The 15,787-nt window shown below is 35.4% G+C and overlaps 1 pseudogene; it reads left to right on the top strand.

The window, feature by feature from the left end:
• The first annotated feature begins 8,966 nt into the window (after positions 1-8,966).
• Positions 8,967-9,120, top strand: LOC112819490 (U4 spliceosomal RNA; annotated as a pseudogene).
• The last annotated feature ends 6,667 nt before the right edge of the window (positions 9,121-15,787 follow it).

The following is a 15,787-nucleotide window of genomic DNA, read 5'->3' as shown; positions in this document are numbered from 1 at the left end:
AAACCCGCTAGCAATAATGGACTGAATGAGGAAGATATGCCGGAAATGATTTTTTTAAAAACCAAACAAGTATGACAATAAAAAAGGAAAAATTACTGAAGTTTACTTTGGAAAAACAAGAACACTTACAGAAATGGAAGATTTCCATTTTGAACAGAAGATTAAAAAAACATATTATGAAGCTGTAATTAACATAAAATAGAATCTTAGCCTTCTTACATGCAAATTTTGGTGAATCTTAGCGCAAAGATCTTCTGTGTTCTGTTTGATGAATTTTGACAGTTTTATTTACCCCTGTAATCACCACATAAAACAAGATATAAAACATTTCTATCACCCCAGAAAGTTCCTTCAGTCAACTATTTTTAAATTCCTGTCTACAATGGAAGAATATTTTTAAAAGTCTCAATTATTCCCCCAAATCAAAAGCAGGATATGAAATGTATAAGCTTACTGTGTCCTCTGGTTATGAACTTGGGTATTTTCAAGCATTTGGCCTTTACTTTTTCTATACCTGGAATCAGGGAAAATCTAGGTATATTTAAAATAGAATAATGATCACAAATATTTGGAAATCATATTCTTGATACTTGAATATCTTGGATATTGGATACTTGGATATTCTTGAACTTAAAACTGGAACTAGGTAGGTAGATACATTTAGATTAAAAATCCTCATGTAATTTGTCTATGCATGTTTTCTTTATTCATATATATGACAGGGAATGGGTTAGCTGGGGTGAAGGAACCCCATTATTTAATTCCTAAATTGTCATATATTATTATATTACCTATCTTTTTTTACAACTCTGAATTATAAGAATTCTTCCTAATTTTGCAGATTAGGAGATTAAGGATTAAACAATCTTGGGGACAATTTTTCCCAGTTTTTCCTAGATTCTATAATTCCTGGAGCCAGGTCTGGGTGTCCTCATGCCTCACTGTGTGAGGCAAAGGAAGTCTAAGATGATGAGGGCTGTTCCTTTTCTCCCACGTGTAGCTGCCTTCAGCTTGATGCAAAACCTAGAGCTGGCAAATGTTGCATGGTTATAAATACAAGGCCTCTTAGGAAAAATCAGTTGCCTTCAAACTCCTTTCTCTACCATCATTTCTTTCTTGACACCTTTCCTGGTTTGCCTCTGTCACCATCAGCCCAGACACAGTCAACGACCACCTCCTATGGCTGGCTCCCATGCCATACACATGCTCTCATTAGTTCACAAGTTTTAGTCTGTGTTGAAGTTGTCTGAAAGTCTTTCTTTGACCTCCCTAATAGAGGACAAACAATTGTCTTGTCACTTCTCTGGATGCCCAGGCCTGACATGCAGTGTTGCACTCAAATGTTTTGGGAAGAATGAATTACCGAGTCTCCTTTTACATGTGGTCTCCATTACTCTATTGAATACTGTCAGATGACCTCACCAGAGGGTTATTGGATTGCAGGTACTGGTCAGAGGGCGCCCTTTGGGGTGACCTGGGAGCTGCTGGAACTACATCTAGGTACTGGACTTTTTCCCTGCTCTGTGGAGGTCTCTGCTCAAACTCAACAGGGCTGGCCCTTGGGAATCCGTGGGCCTATACACTGGGCTGCACCATTCACTGGAGCTCATCCGAATCCCCCAAAAGATGCTCCCAATAACGCACATTTAAGCAAAGTCACTTAAAATATCCAAAATGCTCTTGGGGAAATTTTAATCTGAACCCAAAATTCGGCAAGTAGTTTAGAATGGAACAAATAACATAAGTGGCGTATGTTTGGGATATGACAGCTCCTGAATAAGGAGTAGCTACTGTTGGACATACAGAAGAACCTATAGAACATCCACCAACTCTGATTTAAATACGTGTTTTGAAGTCCTCGTTTGTATCAAGGTCTTCTCCCTCCGGTTGGGAATACTATCATATGAGAATGCTCGATAGATTTGACTTCATAATTTGAAATAAGAGAAATGAATTCCAAATACATCTGGGCTGTTTTCATGTGCAGCCTGATAATTGAGACAAAATCTCTTCCTTCAGCAAGCATTTCTGTATTTTTGAAATGATGATATAATTAAAGTCACAGTGTATAGGTTCCCAGTATTCTTTCCCCTATAGACATCAGTCCATACTTGTGTGAGCTTGCCCAAATGCTAAGAACAAAACCTAAATATCCCCTACCCCTCCTACAAACACACACGTAGGTGAACAGAATAAAATCTTTGGTGGGTTTGTGATTACAGATAGAATTATGGAAATTCTTTTCAGGGGCAACCAGTTGGCGGGACCATTTGGATTGTGTGAGAATTTTATTTATAACTTCATTCACTTTTTGTGGTTAATTAACCCATAGCAGTATTTCTGTTTACTGTCTCATTTCAGGAACTTACATATGTGAAAAAAATGGGCCTTTTAGCCACATTTCCACACACATGGGTCTAAAATATTGTCCTGTTTATTCCAAATAGTATTTTATAGACAGACTTAAGCAATTTAAGGATGTATTTTCTTTTTTTTTCCTTGGAGTTTTTATTTAAATTCTAGTCAACACACAGTGCAATTTTAGTTTCAGGAGTAGAATTCAGTGATTCATCACTTACATACAACACCGAGTGCTCATGATAGCAAGTGCCCTCCTTAATACCCATCACCCGTCAGCCCATCCCCCCACCCATCACCCTCCATCAACCCTCAGTATGTTCTCGATCTTTAAGAGTCTCTTATGGTTTGTTTCCCTCTCTTTCCCCCCACTCCCATATGTTCATTGCTTTGTTTCTTAAATTCCACATATAAGTAAAGTCATATGGTATTTGTCTTTCTCTGACTTATTTCAGTTAGCATTATACTATTATACTCTCTCTGTTGCTAATAAGGCAACAACTTCCCAGGAGAACTTGTCCATGGCCCCACATTACATTTCTCTTACTGATCCTGCTCTCTTTTGAGGTTTTAACCAAGAAGGAAAAATAAAAGTTGAAAGAAATAACAAAGGATATAAATGATTCAAAATCTGGGTAATCAGCTTTTGAATAACCACTGAATTTTCTTGTCAGACTTTCATGAGAAGTAGTAGGATTTGAAATGACATCAATGCCCATATGTAGGAGAACGGCTGAACTATGGTGCATTCACACAAAGGCATACCATGCAGCTCTGTAAAAGAATAAGCATCTCTATGGATGGAGAAATGGGAATGTGGTGTTAGGGGTGGGAAGGAACAATACCTCTGGGTATACTTTTTTGTATAATTCTGACTCCTAGAAGCTTGGTAAGGTTTCACACATCTAAAAACTTTTATTTTTCTATAAATTGATCAGTTTTATGTCTTCAAAGTTATTGGCATCATTGACGTTAATTCTTTTTAAATCACACCCGTATCTATGGTTATGTCCTTTTTTTCCATCCCCAGTTTCATTTGTGCTTCCTATTTTTTTTTCATTTTTGAACAAGACTGCAGGTTTGTCAGTTGTATTAATCTTTTCTAAAAACTGTATTGGGCTTCCGGATTCTTTGTTTTCTATTTCACTAAGTTTCACTGTATTTCTTTTCTTTTTTCTTTGAATTTATTTTGCTGTTCTGATGGCCCTAAATTTCTCGAGATGAATGCTTAACTCTGGACATTTTTAGTCTTATTTTCTTTATGAGCAGTAAAGTTACTGCTCATATAAGTATAAGTTACCCTCGGACTATTGCTTTAGCTGCCTCCTCCAAATTTTATTATATAGAACTTTTATTATTTAGTTCTGAGTATTTTTAAACTTCTACTTTTTAAATTTTTTTAATTAACATGTAATGGATTATTTGTTTCAGAGGTACAGGTCTGTGATTTTTATTTGACCCAAGACTTACACATGCATTTAATTTCTACCGGTCAGAGGATTTTCTATTTATACTTATTTTTGATTTATAAATAAGTTTCATTGTTTTTAGAGAATATATTCATGTGATAGCAGTTCTTTAAAATTTTACAACTTAATAAAATATGTGGTTAAAAAATTATTAAAATAAATAATAAAATTAAAAAAATGTGGTTAGTTTTTCTTTAAATGTTCCATGTGTGGTTGGAAACCGTGGCTGCTCTAATTGTTGGTTGTGGGGTTCTGAATATGTTAATGAGATCTTTTTTTTTTTCAAAGAATTCAAAGAGCTTAGATCACCTTAGCTTTACCCCCCAGCTCAAATGATTTGATATTTTAGTTGTTTTTTTTCTTTTAAATTAATAGACTTAATTTGTTTTTCCAGTCGTTTTAGGTTTATAGAAAAAATTGAGTAAAAAGTACAGAATTCCCATAAGCCCTTTGCCCCACCCCAAATTTCCCCTATTTTTAACATCATGTATTAGTGTGGTACATTTGTTACAATCAATGAACCAATATTAATACATTATTATTAACTAAAGTCCTTAGTTTAGTTTTCACTCTATTGCACATTCTATGGGCTTTGACAAATGTACAATGACATGTATCTACCTTTGCAGTATCATACAGAATAATGGTTTCACTGCCCCAAATGTTCCCTGTGCTCTGCCTATTCATCCCTTCCTCCACCCCTACCCCCTGGCAATCACTTATCTTTTTACTGTCTCCATAGTTTTGCCTTTTCTAGAATGTCATATAGTTGTCATAAGGTATGTATCTTTTCAGCTTGGCTTCTTCCACTTAGCAAGGTGCATTTAAGATTTCTCCATGTATTTTTGTAGCTTGATAGTTCATTTCAGTTCTGTTCTTTTTAAAGTCCAAATATAAGATACTGTTGTCAGATATTCTTGTTTAGATTTACCTATATATTTACAAATTCCTTGGCTTACTATCCTTCTTGCATCTCAGACTTTCCTTCAGCAATCATTATCCATCTTCCTTCTATGAAGGAATAAAATCACTCTTTAAAAAATGTGTATCTTTATTTTACTCTCATTATTGAATGATAGATTTTCTGAGCAAATATTTCCAGATGGATAGATATTTTTATTGGCATTTTGAAGATATTGTACGGCTGGCTTCAGTAGCTGATGTTAAGAAGCTAATTATCTTTGCTAGGCCCTTGTAACTGGTCTATCTCTTCCGTCTGGCTGCCTTTAAAGTTTTCTCTTTGTTTTTGGCCTTTAATATCATTATGCAATTAAAGGTGAAGATATTTTATTTAAATCTTATTACAAGTTGCGTTTTATATAGCTGTGGTTCATGTATTCCATTTCCTTTTTGGAAACTTTGGAATAATTATCCTATTGTTTTTCTTTCATTCCTTTTGATACTGTTACTAAATATATTTTAGACCTTTTCATTCTGTTTTCCATATCTTTTTAACTTCTCTTCCCAGGTTCCATATCTTTGATTCTGCATTTATCAACTAGTTAGCAAATTCTCATCTCCTTGGAGTCTGATTAGCTGTGAAACACATCCATCCTTAAGTTTTAAATTTGAACAATGATATTTTTCATTTCTAGATGATTTAGGGTTTTCCCCCTTAAAAGTGGTTGGTAATTTTTTATAGTCTCTTATTCCTAGATTTTGTTTCTGGAACCTGTTATTTCTTATAACTTGATTTTTTTATCTGGTCGTTTAAATATCTGAATCCTTTAGAGTCAAAGTCTGTTTATTTTTGCTTAATCTCTCTTAGAGTAAGAATGTATTTTCCCTGTGTGTTTGGTAGTTTTTACAATTGGGAGTTCATAATTTGTTGAACCTGACGTGGGAGAATCCTGAGATACTAAATTGAAGGTGCTTTCCCTAGAGTTGATTTGCATTCAGTACTGATGGGTCCAACACCAACATGGGATCACTTCAACTACACTTGGGAATTCCAGATTAAATGTGGGAGTTGCAGATTCAGCTTGTTTGCCTTATTGGAAGCCTCAGGCTCAGCCTTCCAATTCCATGGTGATCTCTGCTCTAGTTTCATATGCACGTTACCTTGCCTGTCAGATTCTCGAGTGTCCTGCTGTGCATTGCTATACGATAGAGCATTTCTTAATCTTATTTGATCATGGACCTTTTTGGGGGCAAGACTCATTTTCAGATCTAGTTTTCCAGTGAACATTGCTTAAGTTCTAGTCCAACCCCTTCATTTTATAGAGAGGAAACTGAAGCTGTGTGACTGGACCAGTGTTTCACAATAAGTCTGTGCTAGAGTGAGGGAAAAATCCTTTCTGTCATATAACCAACAGGTTTTCAAACCCTGGAAAGTCCATTAGTAGAACATCCATTTCTTCCCTGGTGAAAGCGTTCTTATATGTGACATGTCTCACCATTGGACATGTTTCTGAGAGCTGACTGTCTTGGGGCAGATTATATTTGGGGCAGATATTTGTTAAAATATGTAAGTAAAATCTTACATTGTTTTTGGTTGGGGGAACAGTGAGATTGATGTTCTTAACAATAAAAGGTTTAGATATTGTTCTGGGTTAGGGGTATGTGCTGTGTAGTTTCTCAAGAGTTAGGCTAGGTGATTTAGAAAGATATTTGTATACTCTAGGGTATTGCTGTTGAAATATGGAGGATCAAGGCATTAATAAGTTTATGGCTCAATTTATCCAGATGAAAGCCTTTGAATTGAAATGTGCATTATTTAACAGTCCCATTTTTTGACATACAATTGGGATACTGGTGATTTAATTTGGGGACACTGGGTTTGAAATGCCAAGTTTAATCTGCATTCTCATTTTAAGGCTCATTCTTTTAGCAGTATTTATAACTCAAAGTTTTGTTGAATCATGTTTCAATTTCTTGCCTTTATATATTTTACTTATACTTTACACATATTTTTAAGACTCCTGTTGGTAGTTCTCCCTGCAAATAGATATTTGTTATGATTATTATAACATAATAAGCAGTTTGTATTGAATTGAAATTTGGAACCCTTTATCCCTTAGTCCCTGAGTTATAGAATACTATTGTTTAGAGGGTTCTTAGGTAGTGAAGTCTAAGTTCAGGGCTTCAAATTCTAAATTAACCACCCAGCAAGTGGTATAGATCCTTTATTACTTGGCAGTATCTTTGTCATTTCTTAAGCAAGTATTTCTATTGAGTATTTTTTATTAGTAGTATTATTTTATTATTTATTATTTTCTTGAGTATTTTGATTCTAGTTAACAGTGTCACATTAAGTTCAGGTGTACAATACAGTGATTGCACAGTCCCATACATCACCCAGGGCACACCATAAGGACAGTCCTTAATGTCCATCACCTATGTCACCCATCCCCCTCCTCCCCTCTGGAAACCATCAGTTCCCTATAGTTCAGAGTCTGTTTCTTGGTCCCCTCCCCACCCATCACCTTCCCCTTTGCTAATTTGTTTTGTTTCTTAAATTCCACATGAGTAAAATTATATGGTATTTGTCTTTCTCTGACTGACTTATTTCTCTAGGTCCGTGAATGTGGTTGTAAATGGCAAGATTTCATTCTTTTTTAGGACTGAGTAAAATTTCTTCTGGATGTTTGTTAAGTTCTAGGCATTATGTTTACATAATACAGTCTCTGCCCAGAGAAGCTTGTAGTTGTGTGTGGGACGGGCAAATGAACAGGTAGAGGTCAATGGGAAGCATTCGGGCAGATGTAATCTCAAAGAGCACCGAGAACCATAAAAGAAGGCATCTAAACCAAACATGGATGTAAGGAACGGGCTTCTAAAATAAATATACCACCAGCTCTTTTCTCACTCATTTCCAAACATTCCCCATGCTCTTTAAATTCTTTGCCAACCGCCCTTCTTTTCTCTTGGGCTCAGTTTTTCTCTCTAAAACAACTATTAGGCAAGAATTTTATCCTCACTTGAGTCAACTTTCCTCATCTTTTCTCATCCACCACGGTGCGGATTGTGCTAAGGAAGAGCTGTCCTTTCGGTCCGAAGCGAGTTCTGCTGCCCTAGGTCTGCCTCCAACCTATGATCCAACCCAGTCTCCTCCCTCCTGGGATCCTGTTCTCCTTTTCCAACATATTTCTCCTCTCTCTCTCTCTCTCTCTCACACACACACACACACACACACACACACACACACACACACACTCCTGTCCCCTTCTGTCATACCATAGGAGGCCACATCTACCCCCCCATCCCCAGCAGATAGTCACTATTGAGCCTCTCTTTCAAATGATTTCCCTTCAGTCCATAAGCACTAGATTATCTCCCATCCTGAAACAAACAAAACAAGAACTTTAATTTTTTTCTTAGGTCATTGTTCCTTCTGTGTGTTCACTGTTGTTCTCCTTACCTCCACAATTTAAAAATAGTCATCTCTCCTGCCTTCCCTTCTCCCAATTGCTCTTTGTACAGTTTGGCTTCTGCCCTCACCCTTGTCCTGAAATTAGTCTGATAAAAGTCACTACAACTTTCAAATTGATGGTGGACCATTTCCAGTGTTTATCCTACTTGGTATTCGTACTGAATGCTCTCTTCTTGAAGGGCTCATTTACCTGACTTTGGGATATCCTGACTCTGCTGCCCTTCCATCTAGCTGTTGGTTGTTTCTCATATTTCTCTGGGAGCAAGGCTTTCATGGGCTGATGTTTTTGCTCAGTTCGCATTACCCAAAGGTAACCTTTCCAAAAAATCAACTTTAAATAAAAAGATGCAAATAGGTTAAATAGGAAAGAATAAAAACAAATTACTATGCAATAATTAACCTAATGATTAACATCGTTAATATTAATATAAATTGATATCAGCCCAAGAAATATTAACAGAGATTTAAAGACTACTAATAAAAGGGTCAATTTGTTAAGATGATACAATAATCCTAAATATATACACCTAACAACCATACTTCAATATCTGAGGCAAAAGCAAAAGAAATTAAAAGAAGGAATAGACAAATTCACAATTATAGTTAGAGATTTTAACATTTCCTCTCAGTGTAATTGACCTAGTTAGTATTTATAGACCATTCCACCCAACAACAGTAGGATATGAATTCTTTTCAGGTCTATATGACGTACTCAACAAGACAGACCATATTATGGACAATAAAAATTCTTAAATAGAAAAGAGTTGAGCTTTGCAAAGTGGCAGTGTCATAGCCAATGAGGTTTCTCCGAGGCGTGATTATTGCTAATTGAAAAGAGTTGAAATCATGTTCTCTGGAATTTAAATTGGAGATCAATAGGAAGATATAAGGAAAATCTCCAAATATTTGGAAATTAACACAATTTTCAATAACAAGGATTAAAGAAGAAATCACAAAATTAAAAAATATTTTGAACTGTTACCTTAAGAACTTGAAAAAGGAGTGAATTAAACACAAAGTAAGAAGTGGGAAGGAGAATAACAGAGACAGTAGTAGAAATCAAAGAAATAGGAAATGGACAAAAATAAGGAGAATTAATGAAATTAAAACCTGGTTATTTGAAAAGAATCAATAAAAGTAACATTTATCCAGATTGATCAAGAAACGGAGGGCAAAAATTGCTAATTTGCAAATGATAGGGGAGCATTACTACTTCAGATATTTAAAAAACAATAAGGAAATGTTATGAGCAACTTCAGGTCAATAAAGTTGACAATTTAAATGAATTAATAAATTCCTACCAAAGCTCACTCGAAAACAGATTTAGCAATTACATCCCTAGATTATCTATGGGAGAGAAATGAAAACCTGTATGCATATATGTATAGCAGCATTGTTCATAATAACTAAAATGTAGGAATAACCCAAATGTCTGTCAACTGATGAATAATAAAATGTGGTCTACCCATCCAATGGACTATTATTCAGCCATAAAAGGAGATGAAGTACTGATACATCATGCTATAATATAGGTGAAATTTGAAGACATCATGCTAAGTGAAAGAAACCGGTTATAAAAGACCACATATTATATGATCCCATTTATATGAAATCTCCAGAATAGGCAATTCTAGAGAGACAGAATGTAGATTGGTGATTGCTTTAGGGCAGGTGAGGGGGAGGGTGATAGCTAAAGTGTATGGGGTTTGAGGTGCTGGAAATGTTCTAAGATTTACTGGGATGGTAGTCATGCAACTTTTTGAATCTAAAAATTACATTGAATTGTACACTTTAAATGGGTGAATAATATGGTATGTGAATTACAGCTCAATAAAGCTGTTATATAAAGAAAAAAATAGATAGCCTAAATAGCCACTATCTACTAAAGAAGTTAAATTCATAATTTAAAACCTTCCCCAAAAGAAAACTCCAGTCCCAGATGTATTCATTGGTGATTCTACTTAACATTTTAGGAAAAACAGCATCAGTTTTACAAATACCCTTCTAAAAACTAGAAGAGAAAGAAAACACTTCACTATTCAGTCTCTGAGGCTACTATCACCTTGATACCAAAATCAAAGGCATGACAAGAAAAGAAAGCTACATACCAATATTACTAATGAATATAGATGTAAAAATCCTTAATACAATGTTAGCAAATTAAGTCCAGCAATATATGATAATAATACATCATGACTGTTACGGACTGAATTGTGTCCCCTTCAAAATTCATATTTTGAAGACCTAACCCCCAGTGTAACCACAGTTGGAGATGGGGCCTTTAAAGAGATAACTAAGGGTAAGTGAAGTCATAAAGCTGTGGCCCTAATCCCATAGGACTGATGTCCTTATAAGAAGAGGGAGAGATGCCAGAGATCTTTCTGTCTGCATGTGCACAGAGGAAAGGCCATGTGAGAACTCAGCAAAAACATGGATATCTGTGAGCCAGGAAGAGAGGTCTCACCAGAAACCAATGCTGCTAGTGCCTTGATCTTGGACTTCCAGACTCCAAAAGGTGAGATAGTAAGTTTCTATTGTTGAGCCCCTCAGTCTGTGGTAGTCTGTTAGGGCAGCCCCAGGAGACTAACATAATGACCAAATGGAGTATATCCCAGGAATGTAAGTTTAGATTGACATTAAAAAATTAAGCAGATTTTTCACCATATTAACTGACTTAAAAAAAAAAAAGAATATGATAGCTTCAACAGAGGTAGAAAGAACATTTGACAGTCTTCAAGCACTCATGGAAAAAAAAAATGTTTCAGCAAACTAGGAGTGAAAGAAACCTTTCTCAACCTGATGAAGAACAGCTAATGTTATATTTAATGATGAAAGACTGATGCTTGTCTGCTAAGGTCAGGAATGAGGCAAAGATGTTCTCTCTCACCACTCTTATTCAACGTCTTACTGCAACTAAATCCAGTATAATAAGGTTGGTGAAAGAAATAAAAGATGTGTATATTGGAAAAGAGAAGTAAAATTATTTTAATTGTCAGATGACGATATGTCTAGATATTCTATGGAATTTACAAAAACAAAAACAAAAACCCTCCTAGAAATAATTGACTTTTATTAAGGTCACAGGATATAAAGTCAATATAGAAAAATCAATTGTATTTCTGCATTTTAGCAAAACTGTTCGAAGTTGAAAAATATAAATTATAATAGCAAAAACCATAAAATACTTAGGGACACATTTAACAAAATATGTGTAAGAATTATACACAAACTACAAAATATTACTGAAAAAATTAAAGAAGACTTCATAAATGGAGAGATATGCTATATTTCTGGCTCAGAAGAGTTAATATTAAGATGTCAATGATCCCTGGGGACTCCGGGCTGGCTCAGTCATTAAGCATCTGCGTTTGGCTTAGGTCATGATCCCAGGGTCCTGGTATGGAGCTCCACATCGGGCTCCCTGCTCAGTGGAGAGCCTGCTTCTCCCTCTCCCACTGCTGCCACGCTGCTTGTGCTCTCTCTCTGTCTGTCTCACTCTCTCTCTGTCAAGTAAATAAATACAACCTTAAAGAAAAGATGTCAATCATCCCTGAATTGATATCCAAATTGAATGCAATCTCAACTCAAATTCCAGCCCATTTTTTTTTAGGAAATTAATAAGATTTTCTAAAATTTATATAGAAATGAAAGACTTGGGATAGCCAAAGCCATCTTGGAAAAAAAAAAAGAAGCTGAATGATTTACTATGTAAGATCAAGACTTTAAAGCTGTACAGTAAGCATGTTGGTATGATATACCAACGTGTGGTGTGGTACAGGCATCTAGACCACTTCAGGAGAATGGAGACCAGAAATAAATCCACAGTCTATTGGTTGTTTTGAAAAGGTAATAAGGTGAATTCATAGGAAAAGGATGATCTTTTCAACAAATGGTGCTGGAACATTTTGAAATCTACATGCAATGAAGCAAAACTCAAAGCTTCTTTCATACTGTACAAAACAACTAAAAGTGGATCTTTGACTTAGACTAAATGTGATAGCAAAAACACAGCTAGAAGCCAACACCGGGCATATTTTTTGTGAACCTAGACAAAGATTTCTTGGGTAAGATATGAAAACTGTGAAAATCAAAAATTAAAAGTAATACATTTGATTTCATCAAAATGAAAACTTTTGCTTTTCCAAATTTACTGTTAAGAAAATGAAAAGACAAGGCACAAACTGTGATTTGCAAAACCTGCTTCTGATAAAGGACTGTTATCCATAATATAAAAATAACTTTTTGGGGGCCCCTGGGTGGCTCAGTCGTTAAGCGTCTGCCTGCGGCTCAGGTCGTGATCCCCGGGTCCTGGGATCGAGCCCCGCATCGGGCTCCCAGCTCCGCGGGAAGCCTGCCTCTTCCTCTCCCACTCCCCCTGCTTGTGTTCCTGCTCTCGTTGTGTCTCTCTCTAATAAAATCTTAAAAAAAAATAATTTTTTTGTTTTATATATATAGTGTGTGTGTATATATACATGTATAGTCGACACAATGTTACATTAACTTTGGGTGTACAACAGTGATTTGACAAATCCATACATTATGCTATGCTCACCACCGTGGAGCTACCATCCATCCCTGTCCGATGCTATTACTGTACCATAACTATATTCTCTGTGCTGTGCCTTTGATCCCCATCACTTATTTATTCCATAACCTGAAGCCTGTACCTCCCACTCCCCCACACCCATTTTGCCCATCCTCCACCCCCATCCTCTGACAACACCAGTTCTCTGTATTTATACATGTTTCTACCTTTTTGTTTGTTTCTATGTTCATGTGTTTTTTTGAGTGTACATTTAAGTGCAATCATATGGTCTTTGTCTTTCTCTGTTTGAAAATTTCCCTTAGTATAATACCCTCCAGGTCTATCCATGTTGTAGAAAATGGCAAGATCTCATTCTTTTGTATGGCTGGGTAATATACCATTGCATATATATACCACATCTTATTTATCCATTCATCTATCAGTGGACATTTAGGTTATTTTGGTTATTGTAAATAATGCTGCAACAAACACAGGGGTGCACATATCTTTTCAAATTTGTGTTTTTATTTGGGTAAGTGCTCAGTAGTGGAATTATTCGATTGTATGCTATTTTTACTTTCAATTTTTTGAGGGACCTACATACTGTTTCTCACAGTTGTTGCACCAATGCACATTTTCAACAGTGAGTAAGGGTTTCTTTTTCTCCACATCCTTGCCAACACTTTTTATTTCTTACCTTTTTGATCCTAGCCATTCTGATAGATGGAAGATGATATTGTACTATGGTCTTGATTTGCATTTCCCTGATGATTAGTAACGTGGAGCATCTTTGCATGTATGTGTTGGTCATCTGTATATTTTCTTTGAAAAAATGTCTATTTATGTCCTCTGCCCATTTTTTAATCGAATTCGGGTTTTTTGTTTTGTTTTTTTAGTGTTGTATAAGTTCTTTATATGTTTTGGATATTAACCCCCTATTGGGTGTATCATTTGAAAATATCTTTTCCATTCAGTAAATTGCCTTTTTGTTTTGTTCATGGTTTCTTTCACTGTGCAAAAGCTTTTAATTTTGGTGTAGTCACAATTGTTTATTTTTGCTTTTGTTTCCCTTGCCTGAGATGACATCCTTAATCCATTTTGAGTTTATTTTTGTGTATGGTGTAAGAAAGTGGTCCAGTTTCATTTTTTTGCATGTAGCTGTCCAATTTTCCTAACATCATTTTTTGGAAAGGCTTTCTTTTCCCTCGTTGTATATTCTTGCTTCCTTTGTTATAGATTAATTGGCCATATAAGTGTGGGTTTATTTCTAGGCTTTCTATCCTGTTCCATTGATCTGTGTGTCTGTTTTTATGGCAGTTGCATACTGTTTTGATTACTATAGCTTTGTAGTGTGTCTTGAAATCTGGGATTGTGATACCTCCAGTTTTGTTCTTCTTTTCCAAGTTTGCTTTGACTATTTCAGGTCTCTTGTGGTTCCATTCAAATTTTCAAATTCTTCAAGTTCTATGAAAAGTGCTATTCATGTTTTGATAGCAAATGCATTGAATCTGCATTGAATTGCTTTGGGTGGTATGGACATTTTAACAATATTCTTCCAATCCATGAGCATGATATGTCTTTCCATTTGTTTGTGTCTCCAATTTCTTTCATCAATGTCTTATACTTTTCAGAGTATAGGTCTTTCATCTCCTTGGTTAAATTTATTCCTAGGTATGTTATTCTTTTGGTGTAATTATAAATGGGACTGTTTTCTTAATTTCTCTTTGTGTTACTTTGTTGTTAGTATAGAAATGCAAGAGATTTCTATATATCAATTTTGTATCCTGCAACTTTACCAAATTCATTTATCAGTTCTAGTAGATTTTTAGTGGAGTCTTTAAGGGTTTTCTATATATAGTATGAAGTCATCTGCAAACAGTGACAGTATCACTTCTTCCTTACCAATTTGGACCTTTTATTTCTTGTCTAATTGCTGTGGCTTGGAATTCCAGTACTATATGGACTAAAAGTGGTGAGAGTGGACATCTTTGTCTTGTTCCTGATCTTAGAGGAAATTTCTAAGTATTTCATCATTGAGTATAATGTTAGCTGTGGGTTTTTCATATATGGCCTTTATGTTGTTCAGTTATATTCCCTCTAAACCCACTTTTTTTGAGAGTTTTTTTCTCATAAATGGATGTCGAATATTGTCAAATGCTTTCTCTGCATCTATTGAGATGATCATATGATTTTTATTCTTCATTTTGGTAATGTAGTGTATCACACTGATTGATTTGCAAATATTGAACGATCCTTATATTCCCAGAATTAATTCCACTTGATCATGGTGAATGATTCTTTTAAATTGCTGTTGAATGCAGTTTGCTAATGTATTATTGAGGATTTTTGCACCAATGTTTATCAGGGATATTGGCCCATAGTTTTCTTTTTTTTTGTATTGACTTTGCTTTTTGTACCAGGGTAATGCTGGCCTCATAGAATGTATTTGGAAGCTTTTATTCCTCCTTTATTTTTGGAATAGTTTGAAGACTATTAATATATTAAATGCTTATAAATACTTTAAATGTTTGGTAGAATTTACCTATGAATCCATCTGGTCCTGGACTTTTGTTTGTTGGAAATTTTTTGCTTACTGACTCAATTTCATTACTAATATTGGTATGTTCAGATATTCTTTTTCTTCTTGGTTCAGTTTTGGAAGATTGTATGTTTCTAGGAATTTATCCATTTCTTCTTGGTTGTCCAATTTGTTGTCCAATTTATTTTTATTTTTATTTTTATTTTTTTTAAAGATTTTATTTATTTATTTGAGAGAGAGAGAGAATGAGAGATAGAGATCATGAGACGGAAGAGGGTCAGAGGGAGAAGCAGACTCCCCGCTGAGCAGGGAGCACGATGCCGGACTCGATCCCGGGACTCCAGGATCATGACCTGAGCCGAAGGCAGTCGCTTAACCAACTGAGTCACCCAGGCGCCCTGTTGTCCAATTTATTGATCTATAATTTTTCATAGCCTTATAACCCTCTGTATTTCTTCTTTTTTAAAAAAAGATTTTATTTGAGAGAGAGAGAGAAGAGGGAGGAGCAGAGACAGAGAGGAAGA

The sequence above is a fragment of the Callorhinus ursinus genome, unplaced genomic scaffold (genome assembly GCF_003265705.2).
Source record: "Callorhinus ursinus isolate GAN/ISIS: 27379988/994484 unplaced genomic scaffold, GSC_fseal_2.0 scaffold6, whole genome shotgun sequence".
NCBI classification, from domain to species: domain Eukaryota; kingdom Metazoa; phylum Chordata; class Mammalia; order Carnivora; family Otariidae; genus Callorhinus; species Callorhinus ursinus.
This window is presented reverse-complemented; position numbering and strand designations above follow the sequence as displayed.